The sequence below is a fragment of the Apium graveolens genome, chromosome 2 (assembly GCF_009905375.1).
Source record: "Apium graveolens cultivar Ventura chromosome 2, ASM990537v1, whole genome shotgun sequence".
Lineage (NCBI taxonomy): Eukaryota > Viridiplantae > Streptophyta > Magnoliopsida > Apiales > Apiaceae > Apium > Apium graveolens.
Window position 1 is genome coordinate 46,424,364 of NC_133648.1, and position 22,024 is coordinate 46,446,387.

Here is a 22,024-nt window from a genome sequence, read left to right on the forward strand (position 1 = left end):
TTAAATGAGATTTAATTGATTATAAATTAATTAAGAAAAGTTCTTAATATTATTAATTAAGGATTTAATTTTTGGAAATTAAATCAAGAGAGAGAATTATTTCCAAAGTGTTTAGAAAAAATATTAATAATTAAAAGGCGTTTTAATTATTAATGAGAATAATAAATGGGATAATAATAATAATATTTATGGGAAAATTTTTGCTGAAAATTTTGCCTATAAATATATTATTATAGACCATATTTTTATTGGAACCCCAAAAACCCAAAAGTTTGGAAAACCCAATTCTCTCCACCTCCTTCCTCCTCCTTAACATCGTTTTCTTGGTGGATACCGGTGGAGTGCTTCGCACTTGAGGAGCAACTGCTAAGGATCTCTGATCGTTGTCTTCGAATTATTTTAAAGGTTAGATTCGATCCCTCGAATTTTTACCATGATTTATATGCTTTTATTTGGATTTTATGTGTGTAAAAGTGTTTTGCCATGCCCCCGCTGCGTTTAAAATCCAACACCCCCATGGTTCTTCCAATCTGATTCTTGAACATCATGTTCACCAACCGTTGGTAGGTCGCGCCTGCGTTGATCAATCCAAACGGCATCCCTATATAACAGTATAGCCCTCTATCAGTAATGAAGGATGTATGCTCCTTATAAGGGTCGTAAATGGGAATTAGATTGTAACCGGAGTATGCATCTATAAAGCTTAACAAGGCATGCCCCGCCGTCGCATCGACCAACTGGTCAATTCGTGGGAGTGGAAAACTATCCTTCGGACATGCTTTATTAAGATCTGTGAAATCGACACACGTTCTCCACTTCCCATTTGGTTTTTTCACAAGCACTGGATTCGCAAGCCATTCGGGGTAGAAAGATTCGTTAATCAATCCAACTTCCAACAGTCGATCTACCTCCTCCTTTAATGCTATTGCCCTTTCTCCACTCACCGGGCGACGCTTTTATCGTATGCCTATGCAGTTAGGAAAGATGTTCAACCAATGACACATTACCCCTGGGTCGATCCCAACCATGTCTAAATGACTCCATGCAAAGACGTCAAGATTTTTGATCAAAAAATGGGTGAGCCTTTCTCTTATCTAATAACTTAACTGAGATCACACCTTCAAAACCTTTCTTAGGTCATCTTTATCGATTGGAACAGATATTTTATCTTCAACCAACCCCATTTTATCGATTGCATTTGAGGGTGCGTCCCTATATGTGGGAGCATCCACCTCAGGACAAGGCATGGCTTTATGTATTGCAGGTACTGAGGACGCGTCCTCAATTAAAGGAGCATTATTCTCTACAAACACAGAGGGCGCGTCCTTCTTCTGAGGAGCATCAACCTCTTGTTCATTTTCACTTTCCAAGGGCGCGTCCTGTCTTTGAGGAGCATCTACCTTGGGGTTACTTTCCAGGCTCTGTAAAATCTCACTCCTTCATTCCAACTTTTCTCCATTAACTTCCTTCTGCATGATTCACCATGATTTCCTCCACACTGCGAATCCTCGAGACATTCCCCAATGTCAAAGCAGGGGTCTCGGTTATATGAGTTTCTTCTTCCTCTGGATCTTTCATAAAATAATGGACATGAACTTCTCCATTTGGTTTCACCTGAATGTCCGCCGCATCTTTAAAGGGAAGACCTTTTCCTTCATACCTTCTCCTGCGAAATTCTTTACCAACCTTATAATAGCAGTCGCGTAATTCGTATTGAGACCACCTCAGACTGCCCACTCCGTTAGGCGTTGGAAATTTTATCATCAGATGATGTATCGAGGTTATCACTCTGAATGCTCGCAACCAAGGTCTGCCCACCAGCATATTGTGCACGGAACCCTGATCCAGCACTTTGAAGTCTATCATCTGAGTGACATATAGAACTCCTTCCCCAAGCATGACAGGAAGCCTAATCGATCTCATAACACTCACCGCCTCTCCAGTAAAGCCATAGACGTGTGCATCTTCGAAATTCATGTCACTATCTGGGAAACCCAATTTCTTGCACGTGCTGTAATACAAGATATTTGCAGAACTTTCGTTATCCAAGAAGACCCGATGCACGTTCATCATCCCAATGAGCATAATTATTACTAACGCATCATTGTGAGGATGATGTGCCCATCTTGACTCTCTTTCCCTAAACGTAATATCAGCAGATTCTTCTTTGAATATTTTTGGAGGCCGGTCCTCCAAGCTATGAATGTTGGAGTGTGGTGGGTGTCGTGCCTCTCTCGCATTTTTCTCCAACACCCGATTACTATCACCAACAAATGGGTGTCCTCCGAAAATTTCCCTAATACTACCAGCTCTTTGGAACTTAACCTCCGTTGGCTTCTCAACAACCTCTACCTATGGGGGGATGCCTTTCATCTTTCCCCCTGTCATCGATTCCTCTACATCGTTTCACCTTGTCAATCCACTCTTCCAGATATTCATCCTTGATCGATTCTTTAATTTCATCTTTTAGGTGACGACATTCGTGGGTATCGTGGCCGGCAGATTCATGGCACTCGCAATAGTTTTTCTTGTCTCTACTCTGTCATGAAGTCAAATGGTCTGGTTTCTTGAAGATTCCTCTGTCCTTATTTACCTCAAAGATGTGATCAATGGATGCTGCCAACGGATTGTAATTTCTCACCTTTTTTCATAATTTGACGATGGACTCTACTCTCTCCGCACATTCACGGCATTCACCCTGTCAGGGCTCCGGGCATTCCACCGATAATCTAGACTCGCGGACCTGTCCCTCCTCTTAGCTCGCCCCTTGGAACTGTGGGTATTATCATTCTTCTTTGTCTCGGCAAGTGACTGCTCAATCGCTTTGAAGGACTCAGCCTGCGCAAGTACATCAGCCAACGACACAGGGTCTTTTCCTTGCAAATGTTTCCAGAAATTTGTTCCCACGCGCAGACCATCTATAAGAAGTATTTTCAGTTTTTCGTCAGTTGCGCCTCTCACCAAGGTAGACTCTGCATTGAACCTTTTAAAATATAAAGTCAAGCTTTCTCATTCTTTCTGTTTCACATTGGCCAGTGTGGTAACAGGCGGCTTATACTTCACCACAGCTTGGAACTGAGTCAGAAACAAGGTTTTCATTTGTTCCCAAGATATGATAACTCCTGGACCAAGTTTTTTACTATTGAACACCTTATCTAAAGGTTGCCGCCAAAAGACGATATCGTGCTAGGTCAGGTACCTGATATACATCCATCTCAATGTTGAAACGTCCCAAGAATTCCACGGGGTCAGATTTTCCATGAAAGCGTAAGTCATTGGTCGTGTTCATGTATCCCGCAGGCAGCTGTGCTTCCCTTACAACAGCAGAAAAAGGGAATGGGGCTTGAGCAGTTGCTGTTACCCTACCTCATTCAAGATGGTTGAGCAGCCTCTTAAGATTATTCACATTAAATATTCCTACTCCAGGAATGGTTTGAACGTTAAGTTGTTGGGGTTGATCCACAGCCTGTAGTTGTTCAACTTGGTTACCCCCCGAGTGTACCGGTGGATCTTGCTGCCCCTCGCCCTGAGGCTGCGGCTGTGGTAAATTTCCATCTTGATTTTGGATATTCCGTGGTGCACGAGGTTCTTCTTAGCCGCGTCTTGGTATTTCATCATTGTTTTGTAACCTCTCTTGAATTTGAACGTCGTCTCGGTCATGAGGACGCGTCCTGGATCCATTGCCTATAAGACTGTGAGAAGCCACGGGAACGACGACATGCGCTTCATCAGTTGAGGGCACGCCCTCTCGTCTCCCATTATATGGATCCCTTCCATATTGGTATCCCATCATTCCTCGTCCATTCCTTTGGTAGCTTCGGCCGTAATTTCCAAACCTTCCTCGTGGAGGGCCACACTCGTGCTCGCGGTGCCACACCCTATCATCCCTTAGATATGTAGGGGGCACACGCGTTGTATCACGGGACCTCGTTTCTCCACCGTTTCCTTCCTTTTTTCTTGCTAAATGTGTGTATATATACGAAAATAAATAGGGATCAACCTAATGCTCTATGACAGGCCATAGAGAGGGTGCTATCTATAGCCAATCTTAGAAAAAGATTGGAGATAGAAAGCCAAAAGCAACTACAAATCAGAAGTAATACAAGTAAGTAAATCATGCCTATTACAAACTAATTTAGAGAACCAAACAGAACTATGGAGCCTAGCTACAAAGTCTCTAACAATGCACTGCATGAGCTTGGAGGGGCCAAGGATTCTTGAGTTGTGAGCACGAGCATTACGCTCCCCCCAAAGGTGATAATAGAAAATTTGTACAAGACAAAGGGCAAGCACACTCCTCGGCTTGTCCTCAATAGCAGCCAAGTGGTAAAGTAAAGTGAGCCAAGTGTCACGAACAACCGGGAGCCCTACTAGAGCCAGGAGCCGAACCAGGATCCAACAACTATACGTGCAATGCACAAACAAATGAGAGTCAGTCTCCCTGCCTCCAATGCATAGAAAACACTGTTGTAAGTCAGAAATACCAAATCTATGCAATCTAGCTAAAGTGTTAAGTCTACCATTATAAGAAGCCACTCATGGTGAGCATACCTACTAACTCGAAGCCTATGCCAAACCGAATTGTGCCAAGTGACTACTTCTCCTCTGTTTCTGATTGAATTTCAAATGTTCCACATTTTTACCTTGGTTGCCACAATACTATCCCAAAGAAGAGTATCCATCCCACTAGATTTGATTGCACGAAAATCAAAGGCTTGGAGCCAATGCTCAAGTAAAGGATCCAAGTGATGATGTCTAGAATTTGGTCTCGGGAGGCTCCATGATCCAGAGTTGATGATTTTACTCACCATATCACCAGAGTGCAAACCACATTGAGTGATGATTAGAGAAGAGTCAGAATCTGCCAAACAAACTCCTCCGTAACATTCTCAAATCATCGTCTTCCAACCTTATGCCAAGCCTTCTATTTAAAGTTGAAAAATCTCTCATTTCCTCATCTTGATTCTGAATATTTTCCGCACGACGGCGCTCGTTCATCGTATGCCCTGACCTATATGGGTGTTGTACAACCTGATTACTGAGACGAGGCCTCTCACTTCTGTCAGTGTCCTCATCGATAAGCTCCACAATAGGCTCTATATCATCAGAATATTCCAAGCGCCGCAGAGTGATTTACGTGTTTCCTCCGCTGGCCTGAACACGAGCATCCTGGGCATCTCCCTCAACCACAGGTGCTTTCCCCACGGGGTGGCCACGACGGGGTAAATGACGACCCCTCCTCGTTTTGCGACGCTCCACCGTACTCAGCCTTGAGTGAAAGTTGTTCAGAGTATCCCCCATGCAGTACAGCTGCTCCAAGATATCAGCGTTGTTGATGGGAACCGGAGGTGTTCCTCCCACATCCGGAGCTCACGGAGGATCTACCATGTTTCTGGGCACGTAGGGTTCATGGCGAGTGTAGCCTCCCCCGCCCTCTTCTTCAGATCTGCTATCACTTCCATCATAAGAACAACCATCATGATTGTGAGACATCTTTTCCTCCCAAGATTATGATCTTAATTAACAATCCCTCCTTCTAGTGCCAATTTATTGATGGAGGAATCTGGTAACAACAAAGTTTGAGGTTTCTCGCTGGAATTAAGATCTATCACGGTGGTTCTTCACCGGAAAATCAAGCGGTGTATGGTGGTTGTGTGTTAATTGGCGGCTGAGATTGATTAGGGCAGGTGTTGACTCCTTTTCAGCTTTCAACTTCTTACCCCTCTCAATGCGCCTACGTACCCTTTATATAGTGATCAAGCCTGACGTAGTTCTTGGGGAACAAGAAATCTAATGGGCTTATACTTCTTATTCCTAAGCCCGGTAAAAGCCCATCCAGAATCCATCTTCCGCTAGCTTTAGGAATGTCAAACTATGAGGCCTGTTGAGTGGCATTTATGACACTTTATTACGCTCCGTAAAGCTTTGAATTGGTGTATTTGTACTCAAGTTATTTGTTTTTAATGTGTTTTCTAGTGTTTTTGCATTTCAAGCATTAATTTGAGAATCAGGTGAATTAGCATTGATTTGATGCTAATCTGGTGTTAGGATGGTGTCCAAGGAATAAAGCTCGCAAAGACCGTCTCAAAACTGCAAGAAAAAAAAAGAAGTCAAAGTTTTGGCAGAAGCCCAGCGCGCCCGCGCTGATCAAGCGTGCGCCCGCGCCTAAACATCAGAGAGCCAGCTCGCCCGCGCTGATCAAACGCGCAGCCACGCCGTGTCGGGATAGCAGAATCTTGTTTTTACTTGGCTTTTGAGAGAAAGACTTCTACATTGCATGGGGCTGCTATATAAATAACTTTAGGTCATTTTTCATAAGAAAAAAAGTCAGAGACATATCAGAGCTAAGGAGAAGACGGCAAGAGACCTAAAGCACAATTCAACAAAGGCGAAGACGATCTAGTTTGTTCTTGTGAATTTTTGTTTTGAGTTGTAATCTTGGATGCTCGTTTCTTATTTTGTTGAACCTATACCATGCTTTCATCGGAACCCACGTTGATGATGAGTCCGATTGTGGGCTAATCATTATCGTGGGGTTCTAGCGGATTTATTTATGGATTTCTTTACTTAATTTGTTTCGATGCCTTAGTGTGTGGTGATTGTATGATAACCTGGTATTGGTTGTGCTTATTCGTCTTATGAGTGTCGCGAACTTATAAGATAGTGTGTTAATTCTTAATGAAGCGAAAGTGAATTTAAGGATTTAGAACTTGCCATGCTAGCATAGGTTCATGTATTTGTTATGCATGATTAGTAGGTAATTTTAACTATCTTACTTGCCCTATGTAATCAAGATAGATAACTTGTGCTTAAACGTTATGTTGTCAAATTGTATAGACATGTAGGGTCTCACTATAATTGGTGTTTATTCAGCTTCTATCTCTTTTGTGGATGTATGGTAGTATGGTATTTGTGCAACAAAAGTTGGCGTTTATCAGTTTTGTGTTATCTGATTAGTGTCATCACCATTACATGCTAAGGTTAAGAATGAAAAAGCTAATGAATGAAGTATTTAATGAAGTTAGAATCCCATGTTCGTCATATATATTAATTCAATCAATCTTATTCCTTTAGTTATAATTGTTAGTTTAATTCTTAGTTATAATCAACCTCAAATTGTTATCTTCTTAGCATTGAATAATAACCATACATTGTTGCTTAAGTGCATAAATTAATTAGTTAACCAAACCAGTCTCTGTGGGAACGAATCAGATTTATATCTTATACTACTTGAGAATGCATATACTTGCGTGTAATTTAGCGCGTGTTTAGCGACTAAAAAGTTTTTGGTGCAGCTGGCGGGGACTGCAGTGTTAATTTTTAGTTTATGTGTTTTCCATCAGTGGTCGTTAAAGTTGATTGACTAGGATATTGTTACTTATTTGTTTCCTTGTCTTATTTCAGGTACTTTCGAAAGGAAGTTTTTGAAGAAGAAAAGAAGGTAGAAGAAGAAGACAAAGTCGAGGAACCAGTTTTAGTAGAGATGGGAGATCAAGCAGAAAATCCTAAGGCTTTGATGGACTATTCTCAGCCTAAGATCAATGACATTCGGTCAAGCATCATCAGGCCATCCATCAGGGCTAACACTTTTGAGATCAAGTCAAGCACGATTCAGATGATATAGAACTCAGTTCAGTTTGGGGGTTTTCCTTCTGAAGACCCCAACATGCACATCAGGGATTTCATCGAGATATGCGACACTTTCAAGTTCAATGATGTGACTAAAGATGCTATCAAGCTGCGACTCTTCCCATTCTCTCTGAGGGACAAAGCTAAGTGCTTGTTACATTCTCTACCAGAAGGGTCTATCACCACTTGGGAAGATCTTGCTCAAAAGTTTCTCACTAAATTCTTCCCTATGGCGAAGACTGCTGCAATCAGGAATGCTCTTACTCAGTTTTCTCAGCAAACTGGAGAATCTCTGTGTAAGGTTTGGGATCGATATAAGGTGTTAGTCTCTAACAATGCAACAAGAATTATAGAAGGGGGGTTGAATGAAATTCTTGAAACTCTTTCTTGGTTTAAAAGTGTTCTAACTTGAAAATATATATCTGTGTGAATTGATTTGCAAAGTACGGAATAATAACTTGGAATGAATCAAAACACAAGTAATTAAAAACACAAGTCTTTAAAAACTTTCTGGTGGATTTGAATGTATCCACCAGAGATATATATATTATATCAAGAGAACTTAGTGTAGCAAGATTTGCTCACAGCTGCTTACAAATGTGAACAATTAAGTTTTCAGATAAATGCTAAGAAGACAGCTTACAAATGTTTCTCTAAGAACTATCTTGCTTAGTGTTCTTGTAGTTCCATTTGCTACTTCTTGGTTTATATATCACCAAGATTACAAAGTAATAACACACGATAATAAAACAAAAAACCTATCAAGTCTAATACTATGCTGCTTCATTACTCTATCCCAGCATCTTTGAATATCTTCATAATAACATGGAAATGGAAATGCTTCTTTGTTCTCTAAAACCCAGTTGAATAGGCTTTCACATTCCATTTGCATACACTCGACGCTGTGACTGTGTTGTCACTGTCAACAGATGTTTGAATTCTTTATTTGTCGGGTTCATGATCATCCGTCGGGTTCCCTTGTTGATCATCCGTCGAGTGGCATTGTTGTTTATCCGTCGGGTAGCAATCTGGCACTTGACTTCATTTCATTTATGCAGAATTACAAGACATCATATATGTACATTTATTCAACCTATTCTGTATATCTAGTTAAAGTCAACATGACTTGAGTACTACTACAGAATCTAAACAATGTGTATGCAGAAATGTGCTATAGACTTATTGTTACACAAGCTACTCACTCGATGGATAATTAGTTATCATCCGTCGAGACTATATTGAGTCATCCGTCGGGACTATATTCCTTATCCGTCGAGTGCTACATTTTTCACTAAGTAAAATCTACTAAGGTGTTTTGTTAATGAAATCATCAAGTTCACAACATATTCACAACAATCCCCCCCAATTTATGTCTACTGGAATTATAGCCATAAATTAAGAGAAACTTGATGATAACAAAACATCTTAAAAATACAACTTTGAAAGTAAGTAGATAAAATTGTAAAGTGCTTCAAATAACAAAATGTACAAAGTTTAGCTCACAGTCATTTTCAAGCTGCTCCTCTAGCCTGAGCAGATTTATCTAGTTCCTTGAGGGTCTGGATCTCTTTCCAAGCTTTCTGTTGTTTTCTTCTATCTGATTTTGGAGCTGTCTGTGGAATTCCAGTTCATCAGATTCTGAGAGATTTAACTTTTCTTGCATTTCCAAAAGAGTCTCATTGCTAGAGATGCTCAGTTGGTCTTCTAATCTGAAAAATCTTCTAACTCCTTTGTCATCCATGAACTCCATCAGCCAGTAGGGCCTTAGATGCACTCTTCTCCCTGTGTAAGGAATAGTTAGAGTCTTTGGGAGTGCATCTTTAGCTCTAATACTCCTCAGTTCTTCAATCTTCTTTAGAACCAGTCTTCTTGCAGTTATATTGAAACCAAAGTTCTTCTTGAAAGATGAATAAACTTTTATTAGCACAAATTGCCTTTCTTGAAGGATCCTGTGAAGTGGCCATTGAATCTCCCTTCCTCCCTTGTACTTGAAAACTAACCTTTCAGGTAGATTGCTGTAGGCATCAATCCCTCTAACTTCTTCCAGTTTATCTATATAGAGGTTTAGATCAGAGAATTCCTTGATGTCACATAAGTACATGTAATCTCCCTTGTTGACTTTGGGTTGAGCTTTGATTAGAGATTTGGATTTGAGAGGCGACAACTTCACTTTCTTGACTGCTCTAGACTTTGTTCTCTTTGGCTTGTTAAGGATTGGCAAATTGAAGTCAAGAATTGGTAGACTCTCCCAGTCTATTAGTTCATCTTTAGGCACAATAGGTTCACCATAAATGTTCCTATAAGGATGTACCACTTTAATGTCTTCAAATACCACAGAGGGTTTTGATGCTTGAGTTGTAGTTGGAGTGGATTCCTTGGAAAACTGATCCTCTAATTCTTTACTAGCAAATTTCAATTTCCTTTTGGTTCTTTTAGCTAATTCCTTGTATCTTTGAGATTTCTTCTGTTGTGATTTAACTTGCTTCTTTGGATCTTGAGATTCAGTGATTTCAGATGGCTGAGCAGGAATATGTTGTGCTGGATTAACAGTTTGTAGCTTGGCCAAGATAGCAGCTTGCTATTTCTTTTGTTTAGCCTTTTTAGCATCTAGAGCAGCTTGCTTCTTCTTTTGCTTATTCTCTTGCCTTTTCTTCTCTCTTTGCTTCATCAAATTGAGGATGTCCAACCACTACACAAATTTATTTACCATTCCTAAAAACTTTAGCAATTCTCTTTTTTAAAGCTGAATCAGCTGGATCCTTGTAGATGGCAATGGATCTTGACAACAGTTTCTTCTCATCAGGCTTAGGTGTCTCATACACTGTGTCCAAAGGGTTCTTTAGAGAGATTTTTGGATAATTCACCCTTGGCTTCAAAAGTACTTCAGCCTTTGGAGATTTGATGCAGGATGGATGTCCTCTTTCCAGATAGTTCATGCTCATTTCATTCACAAAGATTTGTCTGACTTGAGAGTGATGAATGGATGACTTTTCTGGCTTCTTTACTAGCCCAAACTTCTTCTGAATATCCTCATCAATCTTCTCCCAGTTGATTGGCTTCAACTGCTCCTTTTCAGTTGCTCTTAAATTGGTTGTTGCTTCATTTATTAGATCAATGCTATCTGTAACTGGTAGCTTGGTGAAAGCAATTGTAGGCACAATTACTTTACTGATTTGAATGTTAAGCTGTTTCTTCCCCTCACTTGGTCCTTTCTCCCCCTTTTTGTTATCATCAAGTTGAGTAGAGGAGGAGATTTGTGCAGCCACCAGTTTCTGAAGCAAGTCTGTCTGTTGAGCTTGATGCAGATGAATTGCTGTAAGAGATGCTTCCATAGCTATCATCCTTATATCCAAGGCATATATCTTTGTGGCAAGATCAGAATTTTTCCTGAGCTGTCTTTTAATATCAAGCATTGTAGCTTCTGGAAGCTTAGAGTCCATTTTGTCAGTAATAGCCTTCTTCATCTCATCAATATCTCCTTTGATGGTATTGACATCTCTAGCATGTTGGAAGCCTTGAATTTGTTGTAGTTGCAGAGAAGCAAGATGTGCTTGAAGGAGCTTCTTGGTGTTGGCATTTGTGGTGGTTTGAAGAGCAGAATTTGTCTGATTTATGAGTTGAATCAGGGTTGTCTTGAAGTAGTGTTCATCACAATGCTTTGAAAATGCCCATGATGGCATGCCTGATCTTGAGCTAGAACCTACTTCTCCCCCTATGTCCAATGGCTCTTCTTCACTATCTCCACCTTCATCTCCAAAGAAATCTGCTGAACCACCAGTCTCATAATCAACATCACCAGCTGTAGAGGGCAAAACTGTGATGGCATCCTTAGCATTGACTGTGTAGTGTGCACCAAGTTTAGCATCCTTTCTGCATTGTCATTGCCCTGTTCAGCTAGAAGTTGATAAACTGGAACAGGGTGACTAAATATCTCAGCATCAAGGGAGGTGGAATCTATAACAGCTTGAGGTTGCTGAGATAGTCCCTCCATGTCTGCATCCTGGACATCCATTAACTCACTTGCAATGACATTCATCCTTATAGCTCCTGTACCTGCATTTTTCTCGTGTTCTCTCTTTTGTTGCATCAAAGTCTCACCTTGGCTCTCCACCCTCACACCCTCACCTTCACCATCTAAGGTGGGACTCCTCTCACTATCTTTTGCCAATCCTGAAGAACTGGATTGCTTATTTTCACTTTTTTCCTCTCCTTTTTCCTGGGAGCAACCCAGACTCTCACTCATAACACTCTCTTCCTTCAATCCTAAGAGTGACTCTACTACCACTAAGTCTTTTGCACTTGAGATAATTGATAAAATTTTAAGCTGTGCAGAGACACTCGACGGATAAGGGATATCTGTCGGGTTAGCAGTTTGACTATCCGACGGATAACTGCTGTTAAACTTATCCGTCGGTATACAATCACTACTCGATGGATGAGCAATATCCACCGAGAGAGTAGAAATGAGTGGACTTGGAATTGAAACTATTGTGGACTCTGTGCAGATTGATGAGATTTTGGGCACAGATATTTCAACAGTTCCTGAAAGAATTGGAAAGTGAGTCAACAAATCATCTAAAAGATGATGCTCACTTGCATTAGATTTTGGCTTCCCCAACAGAGTTAAAGAAGGGGAATCAGGAATTGATGTGTTGATCATATCCACATCTAGAGAGTTTGTGGGAGAATTTGGTGTGTGAGGTGATTCTATAACTAAAGATTTTGGCTGTGACTCCACATTTATTGGAGCCACATCAAACTGAATTTGAGAAGGTGCAGTGACTGTGTCTTTAGCACCAGTTTGCACAGTGTGTGAACCCTGTGCATCCCCAAAGATTTTTGATTTCTTCTTTCTGTCATAAGTTTGGGGTGAACTTGTGTCCCTTACCCTTTTGGCCTGTGCTCTTGGCTGAGAGCTTTGTTCAATAGCCACATCCTTTTGGGAGGATGCAGCTAGAAATGAGCTTTTGTACTTTTTAAGCATTGTATTTTGTTGGGAAACTGCAGTGTGGCTAGGTTGGGAAACACTCACCTCTCAAACCTTATCCTTAGGGTTTCTTTTATGTTCACCCTGTCCCTCACCTACCTTACCCACCTTCACACTCCCCTATTTTGATTTGGTGGATTTTACAATTGGCATCTTTTGAGAGATACCAGAGGGGGCTTTCTTTGATTTGGATTTTGAAATTTTTGATGGTTTAGTAGCATGGGTAGACAACTGTTGGGTCATTGACACAGTTGCCATAGCTACACTAGAATTGAAAGAAATCTGTAAGGTTGGAAGAGTAGGGACAGATGAACTTACCTCACTTACCTGAGGTGCTTCCATTACTGGGAAATAGAAGAGTGGCACCTCCTTGTGATGGTTTGCCCTGTTTAAATCTGTAATAATTATTCTCTCTTGAACCCAACAATCTAGTTTGTTGTTTGGGTTCTCAAGTACAATTTCCTCGGAGAGGTGGTTAGCTAGCATCATGAAAAATCTAGCATAGTAAACATTTTTACCCCTCTTGTTTAACTCCCCTAATTTAAACCCCAACTTAAACAAAACAAGATCACTAAAATTAAAGAACTTATCTGTAACTAGCATGTAAAGCATGTTAAGCATAGAAATATTGACAGAATCAAAATTACTGATTTTACCAGATAAAACCTTGGTAACTACATCACACATGAAACTCCATTCTTTCCTAAGACCCAACCTCCAAATATCACTTAACTTAGAAGTAGAGAGTGAATAGTTTATGGAATTAAGCATATTAACAATATCAGTATATGTGTGTGGTGAAGTCACAGTATTATCAGGAATTTTGAAACATGCTTTAATAACATCACTATTGATACAGAATTCCTTACCTTTAATAGTGAGTGTGATGGTCTTATCAGTAGAGTTGTATGTAGCAGTCGTCCACATCTCTTCAACAACCTCACAGAAGATGGTGGATGATTCTAGCACTGCATTGCTGAGTTTGCAGTTCTTCACAAAATCCATCATTTTGTGGTAGTCACTTGAATGTTGAATCCCTTTGTTTACTAGAGTCGTGAAGTTGTTTTTTCTCATAGATGTATCCAGTTTGTGACATGATCTTGACTACTGCTGCCATTGTTAGAGAGTGGAAATTGCAGAGATAGAGATGGTAGTTGCTTTTGAGAAAGAGAAAATTTAGAGCAGATGATTTGAGAATGATAAAAGAAAAGTAAAGGAAATGAATTAAGCTTTTATACTATGTCAAAAATAACTGTCAAAAATAATAAAGTAAAATAAAGTAACCAATAAGAATTGCCCAAAATAGCCGTTTAAAAATAAACTGTAAAAATTCCTTCAATTATCCGTCGTGTTATACTTATAAGCTGTAAGTATACTCGATGGATAAAGTTCAGGGAATTAACGACTAAGATTCAGAAAATTCGACGGATGAGGATAAATCAGTTATCCGTCGAGTCATAAAATATTCCAGAAAAGTAATTGATTTTATTAATAAAATGTATACCGACGGATGATCAAACTCGATGGATAATGATCATCCGTCGAGATGTAAATTTTGGCTTAGCCAAATCATCCAAGACTGAAAAATCAATTAAGTTTCTGGTTGCATTACAACTAACAAATTATCTGAAAAGATTTAAGAAAAATTAAGCATACCTAACTCGCTTACCAACCTTGAAAAGGTGGATTCATCCAGTGGCTTGGTAAATATATCTGCAAGCTGCTTTTCACTTGGAACAAAATATAGTTCCACAGTACCATTCGTTACATGTTCCCTTATGAAGTGGTACTTGATGTCTATGTGCTTTGTCCTTGAATGTTGAACTAGATTTTCAGTGATGGCTATAGCAATTGCAATTGTGTTATCACAGAAAATGGGAATTCTTTCCACTTGCAGACCATAGTCTAGCAATTGGTTTTTCATCCAAAAAATATGTGCACAGCAACTTCCAGCAGCAATATATTCAGCTTCAGCTGTAGAAGTAGAAACTGAATTTTGCTTTTTACTGAACCAGGACACAAGCTTGTTTCCTAAAAATTTACAGGTTCCTGCTGTACTTTTTCTATCAATTCTACAACCTGCATAATCTGCATCTGAATAACCAGTTAGATCAAAACCAGAATCTCTAGGGTACCAAATGCCAAGTTTTGGTGTTCCCTTGAGATATCTGAAAATTCTCTTAAGAGCTACTAAGTGAGATTCTCTAGGATCAACCTAAAATCTAGCACATAAACATGTAGCAAATATTATATCTGGCCTACTAGCTGTTAAGTACAGAAGTGAGCCAACCATGCCCCTATAACTTGAAATATCCATAGACTTTTCAGTAGTGTTTAATTCAAGCTTAGTTGCAGTGGCCATGGGAGTTTTGCAGATGTGCAATCCATTAGATCAAACTTCTTTAAAAGATCATAAATGTATTTAGTTTGACTAATGAATATTCCATCACTAACTTGCTTAACTTGCAAACCAAGAAAGTAAGTTAGTTCTCCCATCATACTCATTTCATTCTTACTTTGCATCAATTTGGCAAACGTTTTGCAAAGTTTTTCATCTGTAGAGCCAAAAATAATGTCATCTACATAAATTTGAACAAGTATACTAGAGCCATTAACATTTCTAAAGAAAAGAGTTTTATCTACAGTACCTCTAGTGAAGTGATTCTCTAAAAGAAACTTTGACAAAGTGTCATACCAGGCTCTAGGTGCTTGCTTCAGTCCATAAAGTGCTTTCAAGAGATAGTAAACATATTCTGGAAAATTTGGAGCTTCAAAACCAGGAGGCTGACTCACATAGACTTCCTCCTCCAAATCTCCATTCAGAAAGGCACTTTTGACATCCAATTGATAGACTTTAAAATTGGCATGGGCTGCATAGGCTAAGAAGATTCTGATGGCTTCAAGTCTTGCAACAGGAGCAAATGTTTCATCAAAATCTATTCCTTCTTGTTGACTATTCCGTGTACTATTGGAAAAGTATCTTTTAAAAGATGCTTATGTGACTTGGGAGCTAGCATCAATCTGGTGCCTTTGTCAATCTTCAAGCTGTTGGACTTACCTGATCCAAAACAAACTTATATGACTTTATAATTGGTCGTTCGTTCTATTACATATCCGTGAGGTATTTTGGAGGATGTTTTGGTCAAGGTTGATAAACTCATCTTCCCTGTTGATTTCGTCATTCTTGATTTCGAGGAGGATAAGAAGATTCCCATAATCTTTGGAAGACCTTTCTTGGAGACTAGCCGAACCTTGATAGATGTGTAGAAGGGTGAGCTCACAATGCGAGTGCTGGATCAGGATATAACTTTTAATGTGTTCAATTCTATGAAATTTCCTACGGAAAATGAGGAATGCTTAAATGTGGAGTTGGTCAATTATGTGGTTACTTCAGAACTTGATCAATTGCTAAGGTCCAATGCCTTAGAAAAAGTCTTATTGGTAAATTCAGATAGTGAAGATGACGAAGGTGAAGAACAATTACAATATATGAATGCTTCTCCCTGGAAGAGGAAGATTGATATTATAACGACTCGTGTATTTTCGAATTATTTAAATATGTAATTGTGGAATATTAATTAAATATAATATGTGTCTTGGTTTTGGCAGCAGTATGTTGGTATATACTATTTGTCTGTGATTTATGGGTGTAAAGGATTCGAATGTGTAGATAAAGATTGAGTTATATTGTTCTGTTTTACTTTTAAAGGTGATTTTATTACATTTTTAAATCCGTAAATATTTGGATTGTCTCTAAAATTAGTTTTATGACTTTATAATTTCCAATAATTATTTTTGGGGATTTTACAAAATTTAGAAATCAATATTATATCAATTATTTAACCCTGAATGATTTTATGATTACATTTATTTGCAAAATCTGTATCTAATTCCAGAATTCTTCAAAAATTATGAAACTCGTATTTATTTAAGTCTGGAATATTCCGAGAATTTTAAAATTATTTTGGGAATTTTTGAGATTAATCTCACCTGCGCGTTGTTTCGTTTATTCCTTAAAAGCGGGTATAAATTGCAATTCAGGAAATATTTTTAAAACTATGAAATTTATGATTTTATTAATTTCAGGATATGTATGATATTTTAAAATTAATTTGGTAATTTTCTAAAATTGTTTAAAACGCGACATGATTCGTTACTTGCGAATTTTGTGTTAAATCGGGCTGCTTTATTTTTTTTTGGCTACGTGTTTAAATTATATGAATGATAGTACACGTGTAGTTCAGTTTGGAGGGTAACTACAGAAAATTTATAATAATAAAACGAGATAAACACAGACCCAATTGAGCCTGTGTTCATCCCCTCCCCCAATTAATCTCTCTTGCCCTCTTTACACTCTTAATCTCTCACAATCTCCCCTGTTATTTTCTTTTCTCGTTCCTTGCTTCTCCCGTTTGTCCTTTGTTTACTCACCCCGTTTCACCTGTTTTCTGGTTATTCCGGTAAGAAGAGAATCGCCGCCTCGGTTCTTTAATTTCCGGTCTGTTCCCGGTTGTTACCCATGACTGGCTTCTTGTTGTCTTTTTCTTCCCGTATGTATATGTATACCATATGTATACATGTGTTTATATGTGTAGCAATTGTGTAAGTGTGTGTTTTGTGTGTTGGCGGTGATCTGTTGCCGCCCGACTATTGTTTCCGGTGCCTGAACTTTTGTTTCTACCGGGCTGCCGCCGGTTTTCCGGTGAGGTGGCCTGTGAAGTGGGTTGCGTGGCATACACGCGCGTGTGGTGTTATATTTGTGCAGGGATGTATTGTGTTATTTGCTCTCTGCTGTGATTCTGCTCATTCTGAAATTTAATTTTTATTTTGCAGGATATTGTTTGAATAATTTTAATGATATAAAAAAACAAATAAATATTCCGTACCAGGAAATTTATTTAATTGGTAGAAGTTGCGTTGGAAACCAAAAATTTATTCGGGTACCCGCGAATTTTACCGCCGTCGGCGATGAGCCTCGGCGAGCCGACGGTGGACTGTGATGATTATATTCTGAGTCCTAATTTAACAAAGAAATGTAAAATGCAAATAATAATAATATTGAATTGACGTTTGGGGAATTGTAAATATTGGTTGTTGTGAATTATTGTGGTGAAGTGACGTCGAATTGTTTCGACGGGTAGTCCGATAAACAAAGGAAACGCTGTCCAATTTTTGGAAAACTGAATTACGCAAATACGGAAACGTATCCGATGAATATCGGGACGTTGAGAGACTATATATATATGTGGGTGTTTTATACGAAACTTGATTGTACGATATGATAAAATATTTTGTTAAAACTCAATAACCCTAATTTCGTAAAATAAATAGTATATGTATTTTTCGAAAACGAACACTGAACCGATTTTCGAGAACGTGAACCCTAAGTGATATGTGTATTATTATATGAAGTATGTTACGAGTCAGATTTTGTTAACGTTCGGGTAGATTGTTAGCGAGGATATGTCAAGCATAATCGAATGTCTAAGTTCAGATGTTTCGACCTTGTAGGTTCTAGACGGAATGCCCAAGAATTGAAATTGGACGAAGGATAGTTGGTGGTAAGTCGAAAAGCTCAGTAAGGTCCCAATCAAAGGACCTAAGTGTTAAGGTCGAATCCAGAGTGATATAGTAGTTGGATGTAAAAGCCTAAGCGGCAGAGTTGGCCCAGAATTGATCAGTAATAGTTGTAAAGCCTTGTAAGGCAAGTATTTCTGAACTTTTCTCCAAAATACATCGCAAATATTTTCGAACTGTTTCATAACATGTCGTTAGTATTCAAAATAACTCTTGTTTTATATTACATGTGCTTTAAATTATTTAACCTTGAACCCTGATTTTTCTTGATATTGAGCCATAAGCCTTATTCTTTATAAACCATCCTTTGTTGATCCTCAGATACCAAATCACATAGATTTGATATTACTCCCCAAATGTTTAACTACCAAACACCAGACACTGGAAGAAAATGGTTTGAAAATACAAAAACTTTATACTCCAATCATTCTTTATAACATCAAAGAACCATATCCTGAAAAATCATTACTGATCAAATACATGATTATTTTACAAATCGGAAAACCATTTCTTATACATAACCTGATATACCCTTGTGAATCCATGAGTTTCCTTACGTTTTTATGCAAATGTTTAACTATTATTGATTATGATATTGTGTTATTGAATCATATTGTTATCATATTGAACTGCTTTAGGATTGGATAGTTTATATATATGTGGACTAGATTCGTGGTCAGACCATACCAATGGTCAAGTTAGGCCAATGTGTGCCTTGGATCCAGTAATTAGAGCAGTGCTGTGTGCTTGCTCGGGGTTAGTGCGTGACTGATCAGCAGCCTAATCTTGGTTTTTTTAAAACTTAAAATGAATATCCAATTCTAATGACTAGTGAAAAAGAAACTTGATTCCTCGGAATCATCTCATTTGATTATTGTTTCACCTCAGTTATCGTTATTGTGACTTGCTGAGCTAGTTAGCTCACTCTTGCGAAACTTTTTATATATTTTATAGTTAAACAAAAGATATGGTTGATAGAGAAGTTCCTCAGTCTAAAGTGCGGGCTAAGGTTCCAGCTTGAGTTGGATCGAGCTAGCAGGAGCTTCATGCAGTGGAGAGATAGTACGAATGTAAGAAAAACTTTATTATCAATTATAAATTAAGCCAGCCGGCGTTTGATACGATGTAATAAATTAAGGTTGTGGCTTGTTTTCATACTTTAACCTGTCGCGATCCGTGGTTATGTGAAGCAGGGTCATTGCAAATAATATTTCTTATACAGGTTTATATATTGTGTATGTGTTGTGGACCCCAAACTTCTGACCCGGGTTTGGAGGGCGCCACAGGTTGGTATCAGAGCTACAGGTTATAAGTCACTGAAACAAGCCTAGATTGTCGGGATTGGGTAGAGGGTTAGGATTAGGAATAGGAAATAGAAAGATAAGACGTTGTGAGGATGAGTGCGACTATATAGTAAGTCTTCGGCACGGTTTGTGTTGCGATTCGGGATTCTCAGCTTGCAATGTGAATTCCAGACAACGGCAATGGCAGATTTTGGATTTCCCGGTGTTATTTGATCATTTGGAGCTTTCCGTTCGAGGATCGTCATCTTCTCTCAGATTGGAATTGCACCTTGTTCCTCCACCAGTATTAATGGCACTACATTCTGTTATAACGGTTGCACTTCTTCAAGCTATTCTACGCTACTTTTCCATCTTTTGATATGAGATTACCTATTCAAGATCCTCCATCTGATTATTCTTCTTCCACTGGACATTCGGCTGTGAGCGTATCTCTTTAGTTTACCTTATATCCTATTCTATACCCCCAGTTTAGACTTGTCCTATGAAGCGATTGTACCTACGAGGATGGATTCGAGAGCTACAGTAAATGGTGAGTGCTTGAGATATAAATAAAGGTGAGAAGAAGTTTAGAGAGAAGATTTAAGTGTTTCAGAGGATAGCTGTTATCGGATTAAAAGAAGCTATTAGTGATTAGGCCACCCGTGATTAATTGTGGGATGGATTAGATAAATTATGAAAAAAAAAGTTAGAGAGAAAAGTATAAATCTGGAATATTTATAGAATTAAATGATGGTGTTATGATAAATGTGATATGTAAAGTAGTGATGTGATGTGATATGAGCAAAATTTGGTTCTATGAAATAGACTTGTTGACTATTGGATAATCTGTTCCACTTAACGATTGCAAAGTTAAGGATGGAGTATTATTAGTATGGGAGCCTTGATGTAAAGCTACGAATAAGATAATATGCAACGACAATTGAAGTTTTGTCGATTAACGAAGGCACATGGACTCGATAAAGGGGAAAAGGTAGATCGAAGTGAACGGACCTTTATGTGGATGTTTTTTTTTAATTTGGTACCTTGTTATGGGTCGGAAGGATAACAACCAACTCATATAGTAAGGACAACCAGATTTATGATTTTCAAAATTTTTAACAAGTTTTCGAAAAAGATTTTTCCCTTACAAAACTTCTAAAAGCCTCTTTGAATAAAATGATTTAAAACATTGGTTGTCAAGTTACTACTTGAGTTTCTTGTTTGTTAAAAAGCCCGGATTACCTAGAAGGATGCTGTTTCAGACTTAGTATTGCTAATTCCAAGAATGAAGTAACCTATGATTATGAAGAAGTTGATTATTCCTAACAGTAAAATGCAAGTATTGTTTGATAAAATTTACAACATAATCAGCGTACGGAGTAACTATACCTTCAATTACTAGGACTATTAGAGTTCGAAGAATTCATTGATTTAACAGAAGCCGGAGCGTGATCGAAGAAGATTGGAAAAATTTCCAGACCTCTCTAAAAAGCAGAATATTATTAACAAAAGGATCGTTATGTCGAATGGTACGTGGTTATTCTAAATTAATAGAGGAATCTCGAAGTTACCAGATAGGAACGCCATTATGATCGAATTGTTAAGGTATTATACGTGTAAGTGCGATGTTAAAGACGCAAAACTTAGCAAGTAAGAATTCATTATAATGTTTGGTTGCGAAGACATTTTATCGGACTTTCTAAAGTTGTTATATGACGTAATTGGGATATGATCTAACAAGCTCGAAGGGTGAATACAAATGAAATATGGATGGTAACCAGTGGTATCGTTCTTGTCTTCAATATTACCGTGTATATTCCTTTTTAATTCCTAAAAATGTATGAACTTCTTTTCTTAATTCTTTATGATGATATCAAAAAGGAGGATATTCCATTCCTTTCAAATTTAATTGTTTCCCTCAAGTTTTATTTTCTGGTTGGGATAAACAGTGTTATGGTGAGACAGTTTGTCAGAATGACGAAGAGTCGGGTGGGACGCCACCTAATCATGTGCTGTATGCCATATGGTATGAAAGACTGGCCATCTTAAGTACTAATGTGGTTGTCTCATTCATATTCAAATCCTTACTTCTTCTTTCTTTTCAACTCTATTTTTTTTGTTAAATTTTGAATCCTTCTAGTCGTTTTATTGTATTGTCGTTCTTTGCAAGAAGTTTTCAAATAGAAATCAACGTATCCTGAATCAAGTGGACGAAGTTTCATCTACATCTTATATATGGGAAGGAAATAAGGGCAGCTGGTGAGGATTGCAAATCACTAGTCCCAGTGAAGAATCCACTAAGAATCAAGGGAATCTACTCCAATAAGGAATACGTCTCCGAGAACGAGAATTTGCGATATGTTATTTAGAATATGGATGTGATGACGAGGAAGATTATTGCGGATACCTTATGCATTAAAGTATTGAAAGATGTAGGAGCAACTTGATCGTATGTCTCTCAAGGTTTTATTAATCGGATGAATTATGTTGTCGAATCAATAAGTGGATGACTAAAGGACTAGCAAGTTATGAACGTGCAATTATTGAA